Raw genomic sequence first — 20,236 nt, 5'->3', positions numbered from 1 at the left:
CATTCATATACTGCTGCATGGGCTGGGCTGTAGCTACATCCTAAGGTTTTAAAAACTGAGCTTAAATAAATGATTAGCGGTAATAAAAGCCGAGGGAGGTCAGCAGGGATCACTGACTGTTTTAGGAGCTTTTTGAGATTAAATAGAAGAAAATACAAAACATTAAACATGTTAACAACACAAAAGCCATATTAAACGCAGACTACTTTAGACCCGGAAGTAGGATTCGTCACGTCATCACTTAACGACCGGATTGTTAGTGAGCGGAAGGGTTTCGCTCTTTCGTTTGATGGAAGATTTTCTGACTGAGTGCTGGATCCTGTCAGACTAAAGGCCTCTGAAACCAGAGAGACTTTTGTTGTTTTGTATAAATGTCTTTTTTTAAATATTGAAGTAGAAACAGCTCCTAATGTTAGCCGGGTCGCTCCTCTGCAGGGCGACATGTGCTCTCTGGTTTTGAACTCCTCTCTGCTGACGGCTGATGTCAATGAAGCAAACAAACAAGGTGTTTGCGACTGTCACTCAGTGTGTGCTTTAACTTTAACGTGGCGCGCTGTCATTCAGTACCCCAGCGTTTAGTTCTCCTCCTGTGGGTTAAACTTCTGAGGTGTCCTTGAATGCCTCGTCACAGGCGTTGTGCACACACTGCCTGATGATCCGTGAAGCTCTTGCTGCTGAAGACGTTTCAGCTCGTGATGCTCAGAAGAACAAATATCCAAACGCTCTGAGTGTTCAGATATATGAACTCTGATAAAGGGACACACCACTGCTTTATAATCAGGTTTTATTGTTTGTATTTATTGATTGTTTTACTATGAATACACTGTTTTTGTGTTCTCTGAACATTTCAATAAAGAACTGTGACCAAAGGATCACTTTTTTTTTTTTTTCCTTCACCATGATGTTAATTTATCATCCAGACTCGGGGTGGGTGAGTTGGTCCTCATGTTGGATCAGAGCTTCAGATTGTGTAAATATACAAGGAAACGATGCCATTCATGCTCGATGGGCGTGTTTGAGTCCAGCGACCTGCCGTGACATTGTCTCACCAACCCCTGGTCATCTTTTGGAGAGTAGATGTGAAGACTGAGACTACTCTCATGTCTGCAGTCTCCCGTTAATAAATGAGCGTCATGTTGGATTAAAGTGAAACTACAGATCGAGGCCGTGAACTCATCATCAAAGGGTTTAACGAGTAAAACATGGCTCAGCTGTACAAAAGTAGATTTAGCATTTGATTAAGTTAGTTTCTGTAACTGTGTCACTTTGGAGAAGCACGTGTGGATCCTCTGAAGCTGCAGTCCAATGTTATTGGACCTGTTATTCAGGAATACAGAGTTTGGAGTGCTGCGTCACTCCTGAGACCACCGTGGACCACCGAAGCTTCAGTGCCATCGCTGAACATCACATGAGCAGGGAACGGATTTCATTTGTTTTCCAGTGATGTGTCATTAATAGCTGTTGAAAAAATGTAAAAAATTGCATTTCAGGTCATTTTTTTTAACTAAACTGCAAAAGTTGTTTAACTCAAACCTTTTCCCTACGAAGGCCTGGTTCTCTGAGCAGCAGCACAGAGTCACCAACACTCACGAGAGATATTCGTGAGTGTTGGATCCCTTTCCATGCCTGTAAATTAAACAGGCCCAGCTTTACTTTAGAATTATTTCTAAAGGACTTTTTTACATTTTCAGTTTGGTTTTACGGGTTAAAACATGTCACATCATTTAATTGTAAAGATCTGCGACACAAAGTTTGTCTTTCAGAAGATAGTTTCCAGATAAGGGGGGTCAGCTGTGTTTCAGTGCATGAAGCTAAATCCAGGAGTCGCTGCTAAATGTTACACTGTGTAACTATAACCAGAGAAAACAGCTGAGAGGCTGTTTTTACTTCTTTGAGTGTGATGTGGGGAAAATGTCTTAGACAGTCTGTGGTTAGTGTTGTGCTTTTAAGGTGAAACCATCTACAGCTGCTCTGTAAACTGTTGCAATGGATTCGAAATGAGACGTTGAGTCATTATGAGCACAGAGGGAAGGTAAAGCCTGCTGAGGAAATCTGGGAGGAACCAGGGGACAGCAGCACATACACTGGTAAAACATTGCCCCCTAGTGGTGACAGTTATGCAGTGGGTTATAAAAGCATCTTAAGTTCAGCCTCTAAACTCATTTATTTAAATTCATAATATCAGTTCACATGAAGACAAAGTGCCCCTGTGTGTTTTATACTCATCCTTTAATCGCATGATCGATGCTGAATCCATCACCTGGTGTGTAAACAGGCCTCCTCCACATGATGCTGCTCCTGTGGGAAACCCTCAGCGAGGGCGCGGCGGCTATTTTGTCTGTAACCTCCGTGGACCAATTATCCCACACCAGGAGGACCACACAGGAAGCCAGCCACCTGCAGTCAGAGGGCTCCTCGCTCGTCCTCGCTGAAGCTGCACAGGAATTTAAATTGCAAAGCATAAGCTCAGGTGGTTTATGATGCTGATAGATCAACGTGTGCATGTTTATACTGACAAGAATTTATTATTTAGCAGGATTTCCAAAAATGTATTTTTATTTATAATTTTTTTTTTTGATTTGAGCAATTTTTTTTTTCCAAATAATCACTTTCAGCTGTTTCAAAGGGAAAGTGTCATAGAATTTCTGAGAGTCTATATAATATTATAAATGATAAAACAAATAAATTATAGCAAAAAAAAAAAAAAGGATTAACAGTTATTACGGGGAGAAAAATGCAAAGAGACAAAAATTTTTAAAGCAATAAAATTTAGTTGAACCAGAGAATATTTTTTTTTAAAAAAGAAAAATTTAAACAATGCATCAAAAAGATTAAATGATCAAAGTTTGCGTAAAAAAAAAACCCTCAAAGTTCTTTTTTTTTAACCTGTAAAATAACTTTTAGAGTGAAGCTGTTTTAATTGTGCAGGCCTGTGTTAACCTGCTTAACCAGTGTTTTGACTCTTTGTTAAAGTGGGGCTTAATTCTCTCAAGCGTGAAATACATTTATGTGCATCAGCAATGCATACAGCTCTGTTAAAAAAGGTAACGGCACTGAGGCAGGGAAAAGCATGAAATCCCATTAAATAATAATAATGATGAAATATCTCTGCTGGTTCCTGCTGGGAGATCCACGTGCAACAGGACCAGGACAGCAGAGCGTCCAGAACTCTGGAACGTTTAGAAGTCATAAAGTCCTGGCTTCTTTCTGTATTTATTTATTTATTAAATATCATCATGTTAATGTGTCTCAGGGTAGGATTGTGAGGATTTTTTTTTTTTGCCTTTTTTTTTTTTTTTTTGCCTTTTTTCCAGCCATTCCAACCACGTCCACTTGGTGTCGCTGTGGTACAAACTATGAGCCTTAGGCAGGCGGCTGGGAAGAACACAGCAGTGTTTGAGCATTCAAATGAGTTTTAATCACTAAGCCTTTCTGAAATTTCTCTCTCATTCTTACACACACGCACACACACACCTGAGCTGCAGCACTGTTAGAAACACACACTTTAGATTAGTGAGAGCTTGTTTTATCTCCTGCTGCTTCTCGCGGCTAATTAGTATTCAGAAATTGAATAAAGGGAAAATGTGTTTTACCTGGATTCACCTCATCACTGAACGCTGACCTGAATATTCAGGAGCCTCCCCGAGAAGCTTTTTGTCTGCTCCACAGTAAATGTTGGAAATGTTTTGTGGCTCTGAATCCATCACATCTGCATGAAGAGTTGGCGGGAACTGTACATCACTGATGATCACGACACAAACTATTAAAGCACATCAGAGAGCTGCTGCGGGCCTGACGTGCTCCTTCATCGCTACAACCACACACACTGACAAAGACTCACCGCAGCACCTAATGTGGATAAATCCACCTCTGAAAATAGTTCCAAAGAAAAACGGTGGCCGGTACTCATCAGCCTGTGGACGTTTCTGAGTCCTGATTTTTACTGTAGAATGTAAACATCTTTGCGTTGTGTCGTGGTTTGATGTTATAAGACGATAAAGAAGATTCATAAAGGACTCAGAATCAGAAGCTCTCCGTCATCAGTATGACAGAGGATGGAAGATTTTTAAAAGAGTGAATCATAGCAGGAAACCCATCACATTAGAAAGCTTACACAACCATCAGTAAAACCCTGTTTAAAGTGGTGACGGTGCTTAGTGCTGTGGTTTAGAACTGCACTGAGAGATGCTGGGCGCCAGGACAGCTCGCCATCACTGGTGGAGCATTGAATTCAGAACATTTGTCACTGGACGAAAATGTGAGTCATGCAACAAGAAAATGATGCAAAGCACAAAAGGAGTTCTGCCAAAAACTCTGATTAAAGAAGAATAAAGTCCATGTTTGGAGTCTGGACCTGAATCCAACAGAAATGCTGTAAAACGGCCCGAAGCGAGCGGCCTGTGGGAGAAAAACCACCAACATCCTGGAGTGGAAGCTTTTCGGGGTTTGGAGGTGTGGAGCGAGGAGTGGATCTGACTGAGAAACGCCGCCTGTTCATACTTGACAGAGGATAAACAGCATTATTGTGCTGTTTGACATAAATGAGCACAATGTTGTTTTATCTAAGACTGAGACCAGAGACAGCAAAGTGTTTACTGAGCACATAAAAAGAACTTTAAACTATGTCACTGACGTGTAAACAGTCAGACTTTTGGGGACCAGATGAGTCAATCCCTACTGGCCACTAGACAGAGTTTGTCTTTACTTTTTGGACCCCGACTGCCTCCATCAGGTTTTCTTCATTGCTTATTGTATGTGTACGTTCTATATACTCATATAGGTAAAAACAACGTAAGTTTTATCATTTTAACAATATTACACTGATAATTTCAGCAATTCAGGCAGCTATGAAGTGAAAAAAATCTCCTGCATCCCTCCGCGAATTGCTACCTTATCATGGTGGAGGGGTTTGTGTGTCCCAGGGATCCCATGTTGTCTGGGGGCTTTTTCCCCTTGGTAGGGTCTCCCTTGGCAAATTGGTCCTGGGTGAGGGACCAGACAAAGAGCGATTCAGAAGACCTCTATGAAAAGACCATCGAGGGAGCAGTTCACCCTGCTGGGGATACGGTTACCGGGGTCCCTCCCTGGAGCCAGGCTCGGGGAGGGTGCCCAAGGGCCAGCGTATGGTGGCCGGGCCTTAGTCCATGGAGCCCGGCCAGGCACAGCTTGAAAAAGGGACATGGGCCCATGTTACAAAACACATATAGTACATATAATCTAGAAACAGGCCTGAGCAAAGGCCTGAAACTAGTCAGCAACCTGTGGCGTTTGAGTTTGTTTAGTAACAGGTGACAGAAGATGTGCCAAAAAGAAGACAAGTCCCTGGGGACCTTCAGGGCCTGAATTCATCACCATATTTGGAAGAAGATGCTAGAGAGGGGAACTTCGGTGTCTGCATTTATCTCTAAGAATTGATCATTGTCTGTAAAAGATGCAAATAATGTTCTTGTAAAACGCGAGAACGGGCATCAAACCCTGACATTATAAAAGCGATTGCTTGTGTATTTTTGGGTGGAGATCTATGCTGATTGTGTGCAGTATCCATCTCCCCACGCGTGTGTTCAATAAAATCATTGTTTGACCAGACTCTTCGGGACCAGTGTTATTTTGTTTTGTTGGGGTTTCTGCCAGTGGACTAGAGGGTTTGATCCCTTTGCCTTTGGGTCAGGGAACAAGTCCTGACTGACTGCCCCGAGCAGCAGTTCAGAGTACCCAGCCTTATTGGAGTCCCTGAGTGGGGCACTGGAGGGTGCTCCTCCTGGGGACTCTGTTGTCCTACTGGGAGACTTCAATGCTCACGTGGGCAACGACAGTGAGACCTGGAAGGGCATGATTGGGAGGAACGGCCTCCCGGATCTGAACCCAAACGGTGTTTTGTTATTGGACTTCTGTGCAAACCACAGTTTGGCCATAATGAGCACCATTTTCGAACACAAGAGTGTCCATAAGTGCACATGGCACCAGGACACTCTAGGCCACAGGTCGATTGTTGATCGATTTTGTTATCGTATCACCAGACCTGAGGCCATATACTTTGGACACTCAGGTAAAGACAGGGGCTGAGCTGTCAACTGATCACCACCTGGTGGTGAGTTAGATCAGGTGGCGAGGGAGGACACTGGACAGACCTGGCGCACCCAAACGTACAGTGAGGGTGTGCTGGGAATGTCTAGCAGAGGCCCTGGTTCGCGAGATCTTCAATGCACACCTCCAGCAGAGCTTCAATAGCATTCTGAGGGAGACTGGGGACACTGAGTCTGAATGGACCATGTTCAGCACCTCCATTGCCAAAGCCGCTGCACGGAGCTCTGGCCACAAGGTAGTTGGTGCCTGTTGTGGTAGTAACCCCCGAACCAAATGGTGGACACCTGAGGTGAGGGGAGCCTCCGGGCTGAAGAAGGAGTCCTACCGGGCTTGGTTAACCTGTGGGACTCCGGAGGCAGCTGATAGGTACCGACAGGCCAAGCGGAATGCGGCGCGGGCGGTGGCAGAAGGAAAAACTTGGGTGTGGGAGGAGTTCGGAGAGGCCATGGAATAAGACTTTCGAACTGCCTCAAAGAGATTCTGGCAAAACATCAGGTGACTTAGGAGGGGAAAGCAGTGTTCTACCTGCACTTTGTATAGTGCGGGTGGACTGCTGTTGACTTCGACTTAGAAAATCATCAGGCGGTGGAAGGAATATTTTGAGGACCTCCTCAATCCCACTGGCACGTCTTCCGTGGCGGAAGCAGAGTCTGGGGACGAAGTGGATGACCCGTTAATCTCTGGGGGCAAGGTCACTGAAGCAGTTAAACAACTCCTTGGTGGCAGAGCCCCTGGGGTGGACAAGGTCTGCCTCGAGTTCCTGAAGGCTCTGGATGTTGTAGGGTTGTCCCGGTTGATACGTCTCTGGAATGTTGTGTGGAGATCAGGGGCAGACCGGGGTGGTGGTTCCCATCTTTAAGAAAGGGGACCGGAGGGTGTGTTCCAACTACAGGTGAATCACACTCCTCAGCCTCCCTGGGAAAGTCTAGGCCAGGGTGCTGAAGCGGAGAGTTCGTCCGTTAGTCGAACCTCGGATACAGGAGGAACAATGCAGATTTCGTCCTGGTCGTGGAACACTGGATCAGCTCTTCATCTTCTCAAGGATACTCAAGGGCAGAAGGCTTTCACCTCTTTGGTCTCAGGATCTCATCTCTGCTTTTCGCAGATGATGGGGTCCTGTTGGCTTCATCAGGTGATGGCCTCCAGCTCGCCTTGGAACGGTTCGCAGCCGAGTGTGAAGCGGTGGGAATGAGAATCAGCTCCAAATCTCAGGCTATGGTCCTCAGCCGGAAAAAGGTGGATTACCCACTCCAGGTCAGGGATGAGACCCTGCCCCAAGTGGAGGAGTTTAAGTATCTCGGGGTCTTGTTCACGAGTGATGGGAGAAGGGAGCGGGAGATCGACAGACGGATTGGTGCAGCGACTGCAGTGATGCAGACGCTGTACCGGTCTATTGTGGTGAAGAGAGTGTAAAAGCGAAGCTCTCAATTTACCAGTCGATCTACGCCCCTACCCTCACCTATGGTCACGAGCTGTGGGTAGTGACAGAAAGAATAAGACTGCGAATACAAGCAGCGGAAATGGGTTTCCTCCGAAGGGTGGCTGGCCTCTCCCTTAGAGCTAGGGTGAGAAGTTCGGCCATTCGGAAGAGGCTCAGAGTAGAGCTGCTGCTCCTCCACATCAAAAGGAGCCAGTTGAAGTGGTTCGGGCATCTGACAAGGATGCCTCCTGGGTGAGATTTTCCGGGCATGTCCCACTGGGAGGAGGCCTTGGCTTTCCCCCGGATAAGCTGGAGGAGGTGGCTGGGGAGAGGGAGGACTGGGCTTCTCTGCTTGGGCTGCTGCCCCCGCAACCTGGCCCCGGATAAGCGGAAGAAAATGGATGGATGGATGGATGGATGGAAAAAATCTCCTGCATCGATAAATAATGGGGGCATTTACTGAGAATGTGGGGTAAAAATATGCTTCAGACTACACAAGAAGAGAAGATCAGATGCCTGATTTCTAGCGTCCTCCGATCACACTGCTCTTCCATCATCTCTGCAGCGCAGTAATTACTTATTCAGCACACGGCGATAAGAGTAATAATCACAGCTCTATCTGCTGCAGCTGATAAAATTTCCCACTGTAACAAACTCTGTAAACCCAGAGCCATAACTACATCGTCCACACTTTGACTGTCTTTTTGTTAATTCCCTGACAACCAATCAGCTCGCCTCCTCTGTCTGAGTTGTTAAACTTCCGTCCATGTTTTATGTTTGATGGTCATTTTAAAGCCACATAATCCTCTCTGAGAGTGTGAACCAGCTGCCTTGCAGACGCAGCCGTCAGCCATGTGACAGCTTCACCGTTGCTTCTGCACTTTTCTTCTTATCTGACAGACTTCAGCAGATGTTCGTCGGTAATTCCTCCATAAATTGTCCATCTGCTTCCATCACTTTTCCTTACGTTGAGTCGTGTGTGATTTTCTGGATCCGTCAACACGAAGCAGAGCGTCATCACTGAGCTGTTGTGTCTTTCCGCCGGATACGGATGAGTGCTTTTGTGCTCCATACTGAAGAACATGGACTCAGTTGGAGAACCTCGTCTTATTATTTTAACCCTGTCCTAAAATCCTCACATGCTCATATTAAATTTCTGTAACCAGTTATTCTTCCTCAAAAGGGCTTTAACTGTAGAAAGCCAACGCTATCCTCTTTAGGGCCTGCTGTTAATAATTGCACAAACTAGTGGGTTACACATAGAGAAATCCCAGCTTAATCCTGGTTGTGTGATGAAGGGCTGCTGATATAAAACAGTATAATCTGATACTACAGATCACAATGTTGTGTGCAAACATCAGGTCCACAGAGACTCCAGCTTGAGCCCATCTGTCAGCCGCACACCTCACCACTGCCTCGCTGTTCTCGTGCAATGAAAAAACACTCTACAGCAAATAATCAGAGCAAAATATACTTAAAGTGGAAGCAAAAGTATTTATAAATAAGTGATTAATAAACACGGAGCTCAGATATTTAATATCTGACAGGTAAAAGCACAATGCTTCATACTGAATAATATAATTACTGCCTTTAGACTCCTGTTTCTTTGGTCTTATTTCTGATATCTCTATTGTCTCCCATTGTGTCAGGCTGTGTTTCCTCATTGTGTGCAGACCAATGAGAGTAAAAGTGAACCTCCCGTCACGCCACCGAAACGCTGCCCTCTTAGTGTCTCCTGTGATTTCACACTGGCTGCAAAATGAAAGGTAGGAGGATCCTGGTTTGGCTCCACTTATAACAGCATATCCACCCATTTAAACCCCATAGGGGGGCCGGGTTGTTTTGATTCGAGCGCAGCCACTATTTCCCCAGAAGGCAGACCGTGACAGAAGTTACTAGAAACTGACAGAGATCCTGGATTGAGGGGGTGTAATGTGTGTAAGCTTCCTAAAAATGCCCGGCTTCGTGCAGACAGAGACGCCCGAGGAGGCAAACGATGGGAATCAGTTTCTGCAGGGCGTGCTTTTTTAATTTGAATTTAAACCCACCAAACGTTAATCATATTTCTTCAGATCTTCCTCCTACAGTCCTGGGCTGTAAACCTAGAGAGAGTTTGAGAATGGAGACATGAATATAATTTATTATTATCATCATTCATTGTTATTTAGTCTATTTGTCAATGAGCGCTATGAGAGCATTGACATTCTCTGCAAGAAGTTAACAGATGTGGTCTCACAGGGAGTTACACCCACTCTTATTCTGTAAATTCAAACTCATCATCAACAATTTAGTGCGTTACTTTCTAATTTCTCTGATTCTCTGAGCCTGTCAGCTCCAACCACAGTGGAGAAGAATTACGACAAAGCTCTCAAATAACAGGGACTATTTTCAGTGGTGGATTAATACAGCTTTGATGCTGTAGTGTGGATGTGTATGTGGGACTAACTGAGAGTTTACTACAGTTGGACATCACAGTGGTTGAGCGGTTAGCACTTTTATTTAAAATACATCAAAAGTCACCAACAAAAAGGTAGAAAATTCCAATTCTGGGACTTGAATCCACAGTTAACTGACAGCTGTTAACAGTTACTGGTCGTTTTCTGGTTTACATCCACAAACATTTCTCAGAGCTATAATATCTCAGCACGTGCACTAAGTTTTAAGTGCTGCTGTGTGAACCTTGTAACCTGCTGAACTGGGTAAGTTGAGGCTCACACATCCTGATAATGATTGCCAAATTTGGATAAATATTTCTGGTGACTGGATTTACATCAGTGAGGACTGAAAATTGAGGAATCTCACCAACTACAAGTGAGATTCCTACAAATCAAATTGATTAAAAAAAAAAAAAAAAAAAAAAAAGAGAGAAGCTGTCCTGGTTCAGTTTAAGCCAGTAACTCAGGCTAATTCTGGACTTAGCTCATAAAAAGTGCTCCACAGACACCAAAAGCACGAACACAGACCATTTCAGTGACACCAATTGGTGGAGAGAGCAGCTAGCAGACTAGTAGGAGCCACCTGTTAATTAAACTAGATGCTAATTTTAGGCATTTACAAAATCCAAACTGTGACAAATATATAAAACTTGTCATGGTGAAATTAAGCTATTGCTTTCTTTGTAACCTTATTTCTTCCTACATTTCTGTAGCAGGTGTCAGGGTGTTGGGTCAGACCCAACGCCATGAGTTTATTGTTTTTTTGTGACTTTGTTATTTTAAAGATGGTTTAACCCTCATAATGTTCTCCCGATTTCCCTGTGGTCCTCAGGGGTCAAAAATGTCCCCATCAGGTTTGATACTTAATTAATATGAAGTGGATTTCCCCCCCACTTTTAATTAAAACTTAATTCAAACATTTTGACACTATTTCTTTATTCCATTTCAACTTTATGTCTGATCAAACCTCATTTAAATGAAATGTTTCTTTGTTTTTGGGTAAAAAGATAAATTAAATCATCAGTTATTGTGATTATCGTTTCACAACCAGAGTCGGTTGCTTTAATAGATGATCACAGACGGGTATATGTCAAAGTTAATTTAGGAAACTGTTTTTAAGATTTTTACTGGCAGCAAATAATCACATCTGTGGTCCTCTGGGCTCAAAAATGACCCCGTCTGCTTTGACTGTTTATAAAGCAACAAGTATAAAATATCATCCATCTCTGTGTTTCAAGGTTTTATTCAACTTTATTCCAACTCATTGCCTGACAGTTTTCTATATTTTGGCATGGTAGGAACACCAGGGCATGAGTCTGAGTGAAGGCAAACTTTCATGAGGACAAAGGCGTGTCCATATTTGACCCAAGTGCAGGAGGAAGCTCAGGTTCATTCCTCTGCACTGGTCCCATCATGGACAGCTTTCTTTCTGCAGTTGCAGGCCAAGGGTCATATACAGTAAACAAGCTGTTACAGGTGATTGTTTTCTTTTGGAAACCTGCAATGTTAGGGACAACTCGCGTGTCCTGACTACAGGACAGACGGTTTGCCATCGTACACAATGATCATCTATTGTGTCTTTATCAAGAAATTATGTCCTTTTTGTGCTTCTATGTTTAATCTTGTGTCAGCCTTTAAAACTTCTCTACCAGACTCAGGATGTCATAAACTGGCCGTAGCGACTCTACTGGATGCGCGGCAGTAAGAATCAACACACCCACATATGCCTACAGCTGCATTCGGTCCATTTTTCTTCCTCTCTCGTTGGCCCTCCTTGTTCGTCATTGAGTTGGCTGTAGAGCAGGTCATCTGCTAATTGGATGGTTGTTGGTTCAATCTCTGTGTGCTCTAGTCTGGAGTTCTTACCAAGGTGTCCTTGGGCAAGTTACTGAACCCCAACTTGGTCTCTGATGCATCCATTGGCATGTGAACGTTAAAAAGCAGAATACAAGCAGAATACACTGTGTGTAATGCTTTCAGTACTCGAGTAGAAAAGCCACTGAAGGAGTATGGGACCTGGCACATGTGCTTGGACTGTGGTAGATTGTCTTTCTCTGAGGCACATGAGAGAGTCAGGCATCGTCTGTCACTGGGAAGGATAGAAGACCAGATCAGTGTTTCCTCACGTTACTGCAAATATTCCTCTGTCTCAGCTGACTCCTCTTTCCTGCTTGATTCTTTGTCTTCATCATAATTGAAATGGATGATGTGTAGTCCTCTGACACATCTTCTATTTCAGTTTCACATTCTGAAAATTCAAGAAACTTCAAGAAGCCCAGTCACTTTCTCTCCAAGCTCCTCAGACTACCATGTCCTGGATGTCTGAGAACCTACTTGAACATAGTTCAGATTCTTCATCACTTTCCTTCACTTCATAGCCTTCTTCCTCTTCTGCAGGTGGGTGATGGGCTTTTTCAGAGAAAGGGTAGCATGTGCTCTAAATATTGGCAATATTTTCTTTATCTTCTAACCCTGGATGTTCCTGAACATTGATTCTTCCTCCTCATTATACTAGAGGACAATATCTGCTTTGTCCTACTGCTCATTGCACATGGTAAAAAAAAAGTAGCTCACAAGCCTCCAGTGCAGTGGAGGCTTGTGAGCTACTTTCTGTGTTCGTATTATTGTAGGGTCGGCCTTACAATATGAAGCACTTTGATGTGACTGTTGTTGTGATTTGGCGCTGAGTATAAATAAAATGTAATTGAATATAGAGCACCTGCCTCCTCATTGTGCTGCCTGTTGTTGTTGTTGTTGTTGTTCTTGTTGTTATAACCAGTGCTTGACCCCACACATCAGTGATCCAAGATCAAAGATGTTTGAAAGCAGTGTGGTGTGAAAATACGGTCCTTTGCAACACTTTGTACTTTGTGGTCATTTTTGTCCACGAGGACCACAAGTGTTAGAAAATCCAATAAAAACCCCATAAATAAATCAAATTACTTAAAACTTATTCCAATCATTCGTAGCATAGTAATGAATAACTTCTGTTATTTTCAGACCATTTGAGGAATAAAAAACACATTTTTGATTTTTCTTTACAGGACAAAAATTGCCCAAGGACAACACAAGGGTTAAGTTCTACAGTTAGACTCGAGTTTATGTCCATGTTTCTGAGTTTTCTGTGTCCCCAGTTCATGGTTTCTTGTCTGTTCGGCTCCTGTTGTGTCTCTGTCTCACCCCTGTGCGTCTCTCACCCCTCCATGTGTCTTGACTCCATGTTCGTATCTCTCAAGCACTCTTCTTAGTTGTGTCACTGTGTTTTTTCTTCCTTACCTGTTTCTGTCCTTGCATCTCATCTTTTGCCTCCCTGCTCGTTTATCCCATTGCTATGTCAAGCCCGTGTGTCTTAGGTCTGCATCTCAGTGTTTCCTGTTTTATTTTGAGGGCCTTGTGTCCCATGTTGAGTGTGTTCAGTTTTGCTTCCTCCTGTCCCATTAAGTCTAATTCATTCCAGCTGTTTTCCCAAGTGTTTCCACTTCCATGATTCCCTACTTGTGTGTGTATATATTGTGTAAGTTTCCACTTGTCCTTCATTGGTGCGTCTGTAAATCTCCTGATAGTCCTTCCTTGTGTTTTCTAAGTCCAAGTCATTCTAAGGTATTCCTAGTTTTCCAGGTTTTTTGTTAATTCTAGTTTTCCCAAGTTAAGTGTTTCATGTTTTTGTTGTTGTTGTTGTTTTGGATTTCTTGTTTCAGCTCATGTTTTCTGTAATCTGCTTTAAAGATTGTCACGCCCTTATTTAAATACAGTTGTGTAGAGTTGTGTTCTCCAGCCAGCACAGCTCTGGGCTGCTATTATGTTGTTGTTAATTTTTCCCTTTTCGCTCAGGCACAGCAACACTGCTTGTGCCTATCGTCAAAAGCACTACATACAGCACTCTCAAAGCACTCACACACACAACACAAGTGGAGATCAAACGATCACCGGTGTCACGGCTGCACAGCTGTTTTATACGTGAGCTGTAGGGCGTGGCCAGGCGAGCTGGAGTGTCTTAAAGAAGTATCCACACACCACGACCAAGGGGGGCGTACCCCGTACATATGGAATATGTAACGGTGTGGAGAGATAGTCTCGATATGCTAGAGAACTATAGTTTTTAACAGCTTCAGTTTCCACCTCAGAGGTTGTTAACTTGGTTTTCAACCTGTGCCCAACAATCAAAACAAAGATTGTCTGTCGGGTTCTCAGCCCTGCGAGCTGTTTAAACTGTGCCTCTGTTTCTGAGGAAAATCTGGTGCTTATGAGAAAACTTCTAAATGAGGCTGAAATCACTTTCATCACATTTCTATTAAGACACTCGAGTCCCCATAATACAGACCCATAAAAGCCTCTCCTTGCTCCTGTACTTGTTCAATATCTTTCGTGGTCTCTTTGTGGTCGTTTTGCGTCCCGTGGTTATTGAGCAGCCGTTCTTTTTGTGGTTTAGCATCTGTTTATAGTCGTCTTGGGTCTCTTTGCCGACGTGTTTCTTTTCTTGCTCATATATTGTCTGGTTGTAGACTTTTTGAAAATCTTTGTATTTTGCATCTTTGCATACTCATTTTGATTATGATCATATCACGAAGAGCCATATGCGCTGGTGGGTTTTGCCACTTCAGTGTAAATTCGATGACTTAAGCTGTAGTTGTTTCAACTAAATGTCAGAACGGTTAAAGCGTGCAGAACATTAAAGACAGTGTGTCCTTATCAGCGCGCTGCAGGCTGTCTCATATTGGGAACAATTGACGACGACTGCATTACTGCCAGGCTTTAAGATGATGATGATGGACTATTGTCTGTTTTTAATATTCATGCTGGACTGTTAGCTTCTGAATGGAGCTGAATCTCACACTAATAAAGAAAATATATTTGTAGCTGCAGTGTCTGTATTTCTAAATGACGACAGCCCGTGTTCACAAACGCAGAGTCCTTCCTCATGAATCAATAATTTGATCAATAACAGCGGCAGGATTTATTGAAGCACAGATTTTTGCCCACATAAATGCAACAGAACACAAATATAAATCAAGCATAATTGTTTTGTTTTCACAGCCAGCGAAGATGTATAATAGGACCCATTAGTTTATTGAATTAAGTATAACAATAAAAGCAAAGCAAACTGTTCTCCATAAGGAACGCAGTGTCTTTTTTTTCTACCCACATAGAGTTTAAAGAGCATCACCACAAAAAGCATTTAAATCCTCAGTATTTATTTATTATTTAGTTTTGCCGTTACAGTTACAAACCACCCCAAACAACAAGCACAAAATATGATGAATGATATTACATTTAAAGATAAATATAACTGTGGCAAAGGGATGGAGATGGATAAGAACACCACACCAGGCAGTGGCACTTAAATTCTGGGCCAAGAATATATTTCTCACATCATTCATTCCCCCAGCAGTCTGAACCATGGTTACAGTGAGATGGAGCCTTTCTTCCATGTTTACTTGAGACTCTGTCCCGACCATCCAAATGTTTGAATAGAAATCACATATTTTACTCTCTTCTATTTTCCAGTTTTCATGCGCCTGTGTGAATTGTAGCCTCAGTTTCCTGCTCTTAGCTGACAGGAGTTTTTGCCTCTCTGTGTTTATGCACCAGTTTGGATTTGATCATTATGATTAATATCTTTCGCTCTTCCACAGTGTGTCTTTTGTCCCGTCGTTTCCTCCTCTCGTCCCCAACCAGTCACAGCAGATGGCCACTCCTCCCTGAGCCTGGCTCTAAAGGTTTCTTCCTGTTGCAAAGTGCTTGCTCAAAGTTTGATTGTGCATGATTTATGGTTTCCTTCCTATTAGCTCAAAGGAGTCTCCTTTGACCTTTGGTATTATAACCCAGAGAACTGCCATTCACCGGGTATTTTCTCTGTAAGTCCTAGAGATGGTTGTGTGAAGAAATCCCAAGAAATCAGCAGTTTCTGAAACGTAGGAGGTGGCTGTAGCTCAGGAGGGCGAGCAGGTCACCTACTGATCGGAAGGTTAGTGGTTCAATCCCTGGCTCCTCCAGTCTGCATGTCAAATATCTTTGGGCAAGATACTAAGCCCATGTTTGCCTACTGGTGGTGGTCAGAGGGCCCAGTGGCACCAGTGTCCGGCAGCCTCTCCTCTGTCAGTGCGCCCCAGGGCAGCTGTGGCTACAATAGCTTGCCATTGCCTATGGGTGAATGACTGAATGTAGTGTAAAGCGCTATACAAATGCAGGCCATTTATCTGTGGACCATGTATAGGTTAAGTAAATTTTGGTTCATTTTGAGCCAGTGCACTTGGGCCAGCTCCGGGCTGTCATTAATACTATCCTTCATCAGAATGGGATTCGGCTCTAGAAGAATCCTGAATCTAAATCTTTGGAGAATTTTAGCAAAGGTGACAGTAATCAGCAAAAATTTTCACCATTTTTTAAAAATCAGATTTGATGGTTTAAAATTAGATATAGTTACAGTGTTTTGCTCCAGTGACCACCACAACTAATGTAGATGGTGGTTCAAAATAACTCTGTATGTAATGAGATTTACTTCTAAAGGGATTTTGGTACAATCACAAGAGTTTGCTAGCCATTGGAAAAGTTATTTTTGTTTCAGACTGTACCCTACATACACTTGATAGTATTGCTAGAGTATTGTAGTTCCGTCATTCTGTGTAAAAAGGGGTTAAAACACAGCAAATATAAACAGCTTTTGTTGCATTTTCATTCAGAGGACTCCTTTTCTTCTTCTTCAGCTCATTTGCACTTGTGTTGTTTTATTTCAAACTCATTTATTTGTCTCCAGTGAAGGATGTGCCGTTTTGCCAGCAGCCCCTCAGGGAACCAGTCCTCCTCCGCCTCGCAGGTCTTCCAGAAGTTTCCACAAGGGTGCACAGTGAAAGGTAATGGGCCACAAACTCCTAATCATGGGTCTTTCTGGGGCTAATTGTCGGCTCCTTCTGTCTCATCCTCCCTCGCAGCAGGGAGAGTAATGAGGTGTTACGTGATATGATGTACCCCTCAGGACAACAAACCATTCATTGAGAAGTCCTCAGAGATCAGAAAAGAGCTAATGGAGAGAAAACAAGGACAAGAGAAAAAATCATAGGAAGAACAATGGGATAGAAAAACAGAGGTTAGAGATAGTAGTGGGTGTTTGTACAGGAAAGGCAAAGAAAAGTTACACTTACAGAGAGAAGAGGAAATTAAGACACTGCACCAAGAGATGATCGATAGAGCAAAGAAATAAAAAAATAATCCAGAGAGAAGAAAAGGTGAAAGAGCCAAAGGGGACTGACTCTGCAGGACACCAAGAGAACCAGAGGCAAAGATAAACGCACTCCATTTACTGAAGTTTCTTTTATGAACCACTTAATTTTAAGCAGCCTGAGGTTTGCCTCCAACTTTAAAAACTCCACAAAGAAATTCTCCTGCAGCCTCGTTTTCTCCTATAAACTCAAGAAACATTTCAGCAATTAAACACCTTCTGTTTTCCACATCTTCTGTCATCTTTTATAGTGTGCAAATGTGAGATTCATTCCGAGTGAGTGTCTGAAGGCGAGCGTCTGCCATCGGACCTTTTCTTCGTGCAGATGGGAATATTATTGTCAAAGCAGCATTTAGAAAGGTGACTTCTTGGAATAAAATCAGTTCATTTTATGGCTTTGAAGTTTGATCTGCCAAATGTTGTGTTGATCGATCTTAGCTTAAATCAAAGATAAATTAGTTGTCCTGTTTGGCAGCAATAATTATGTTTAGATTTGAGTTTCTGATAACGTAATGCTTTGAAGAAGCTACACACAATCATATCCCTTCACTGATAAGGTTTGCGAGAAAAACAGTGTAAAACTCTACTGTATGAAATGATTTCTTATCACTTCTGCCACCATAATAGTTTTTGGGATATTTGTCTTGTATTGATTTACTTTATCATAGTTTTAGGTTTTACTTTGAGTTCATTTTCAAGTTTATGCCTATGTGGATATGTAGTATTCCGATATTCCTGGTGTGGAAGCTATGGTAGCACGAACATCCTGGTTCCTGCATGTTGTGTGAGCCAGTGATATCTGTCATTTCAGTAACTGATCATCTTAAGATTTGAATGGCAGGTGGGTGGGGCTTCTATGCATGAGAATACCATATTGGAAATCCCTTTTTTCTACATCACAAAAGGGTGAGAGAAAAAAAATTCTGTTGTCTGATGTCTTTAGCTTACAAGGGTTACTTGTACATATACTGACCTCATTATTAGAAACTTTGGCCATGTCTAATACGAAAATCCACCACTGCAAGACTTTTTATGAGACAGGAAATAAAGGCATACAATGTTCCCTTTGATAGACATCGGCTTCAGGTAGCTTATAATGAGTCTGGTATGTTTGTAAAATGGATTGTTCAGATGCCTCGTGCATCAAGCAGAGGGCCTGCTGTTCTCGTTTCCCGAGTTGCTGTCAAATCTTTGACAACAAGCTTTCAGTGTCTCACATTTAGTATTGATTGTGCTGGTGAGTCGTGCTTCCTGCAGGGTGATTTTCCTCAGAAATGTCTGCTGAAGTGACGCCTTATTGAGCCTCTCTGGTCACATTATCAGAGTGACATTCCTCTGATCTGCCTCTGCTGTCAGCCAGCTCTACAGTGGATTTTGGAGTGTTGGTCATCAGAGTATCTCCTGCTGTCTAATTTCATCACAAAATGTTTTTTAGCCTGATATCTTTACAGCGGCTCAGTTACCACATTACAACATTACAGCTGCTTGTGGATATTTCTGCAGAACGCATACAACTGTCATTTCTACCAATTGGTCATGCCAGATAATGGGAGATAATTAAAGTGAAGAGAGGCTTGATATCACATTCCTTCATCTAACAGACACATACCCGCCTATAGAAAGAATACATACTATAAAAAGACACAAGATTAAGAGTTTCAAAGAGCCTCATGTCGAGCGGGAAATAGGACTCTCAATCTGATTTAACCTCCCTTCTGGCATTGCCCTGTGGCTTCAGAGTATCAACAAATCATTTCATAATGTTCTATAACATGATAGATGAGGAAAATAGTCCTCACTCAAGCCGCAAAAAATCGTTTTTTTCTTTAGCGGCAAAACTCTGCTGGGTGTAAGTCAGGTCTTAATTTTAGCACCATCACCAAACAACACAGTTTCAGCAGAAAACCAAACACAGACACGCTCAATAAAATACATTAACCATATATATATATACATATATGAGAATATTACAGTTTATGTTGGCTGAATGATGCTAATGATAATAAGAGCTAGTTGAATTCTGTAAATAGAAAGAAAGGATGCTTCAGGCCTTCCTCTATTACCTCCTTCAACAAAGGATACAACCAAAGATCCTTTTTAAAAAGAAAGGAGATGATGTGTTCACATATTACACAGGACATGTCAACAGGTTTTCAAAGGGTGGGAAAAACCAAAGTGTGGCGAGAATAAGGCACGGCGGGACCACGGAGTATCATTCAGAGCCATCTTTACTGACATCTCACCACAACACAAAACCCACAAACCCTGAGTCCCCGTGTTTTTGACTAGGCGGGCGTGATTAAGGATGCCGTGCAGGTGCGTGCGCCCTCCCTGCACGGCACCGCAGACCACGCCCCACCACACAAAGGTCTGAGAGAAAACCTGCCCAAGCACGTAAAGAACATACAAACTCGTCACACTCAAAGCAAGCCACTGTGAACCCACAGTATTAACCACTCAGCTTCTCCCACAATTGACTCAGTCAACCATCTAAACAAAGATGCTCTGATCTGCCTCTCTCACTTTTAAAAACCAACATTCAGTGCTAATTGACCAAGTTCTTGAACTTGTCTGTAAGGCTGAGCTCAAAAACTCTTCGGAGAAAGCTCATTTCTGCTGTTTGTCTCCTCAGTCTTAGTTTTTCAGTCACCACCCACAGCTCATAGCCACAGGTGAGGGCAGGAATATAGATTGACCAGTAAATCAATAGCTTCACCTTCAAGCCCTCTCTTCACCACATACAGGTATAACATCTACATCACTGCAGATGATGCATCAATCCATCAGGAAAACCAAACTGAGATACTCAAACTCCCCCACTACAGGGAACAACTCCTCAAATCAGAGTGGGCATTCCACCCTTAATACCATGGAGGTGTCAAGGGTGGTTTTCAAATCAAAGTCATTAAAGAATCTTAGAAAATTGAAACGACTTGATGATGAACAAGCTGTTGAAAATCATGCAATGTAGTTTAAAGCAAGCACTTTGACATTCAGTAAAAATCTCTAATCAAGCGTGAACCCATGGATTTAATTGATTTGCCAAGCCCTAAATGAAAAAGTGTAAAGTGCCAGAACAAG

At 42.8% G+C, this 20,236-nt stretch overlaps 1 protein-coding gene and 1 long non-coding RNA gene across 2 annotated transcripts in view; one reads left to right on the top strand and one right to left on the bottom strand.

The window, feature by feature from the left end:
* The window catches only part of LOC120734041, a 299,153-nt gene that overhangs the window by 34,988 nt on the left and 243,929 nt on the right, over positions 1 to 20,236 (top strand). The window lies entirely within an intron of this gene.
* On the bottom strand, positions 786 to 14,132 carry LOC120734048. The gene is made up of 4 exons (XR_005695959.1): positions 13,216 to 14,132; positions 9,553 to 9,606; positions 2,261 to 2,434; positions 786 to 1,458 (listed from the first exon to the last, which is right to left on the bottom strand). It is a non-coding gene; the product is annotated as an uncharacterized LOC120734048 (long non-coding RNA).

Source organism: Simochromis diagramma, unplaced genomic scaffold (assembly GCF_900408965.1).
Source record: "Simochromis diagramma unplaced genomic scaffold, fSimDia1.1 OVJJ01000216.1, whole genome shotgun sequence".
Taxonomy (NCBI): domain Eukaryota; kingdom Metazoa; phylum Chordata; class Actinopteri; order Cichliformes; family Cichlidae; genus Simochromis; species Simochromis diagramma.
This window is presented reverse-complemented; position numbering and strand designations above follow the sequence as displayed.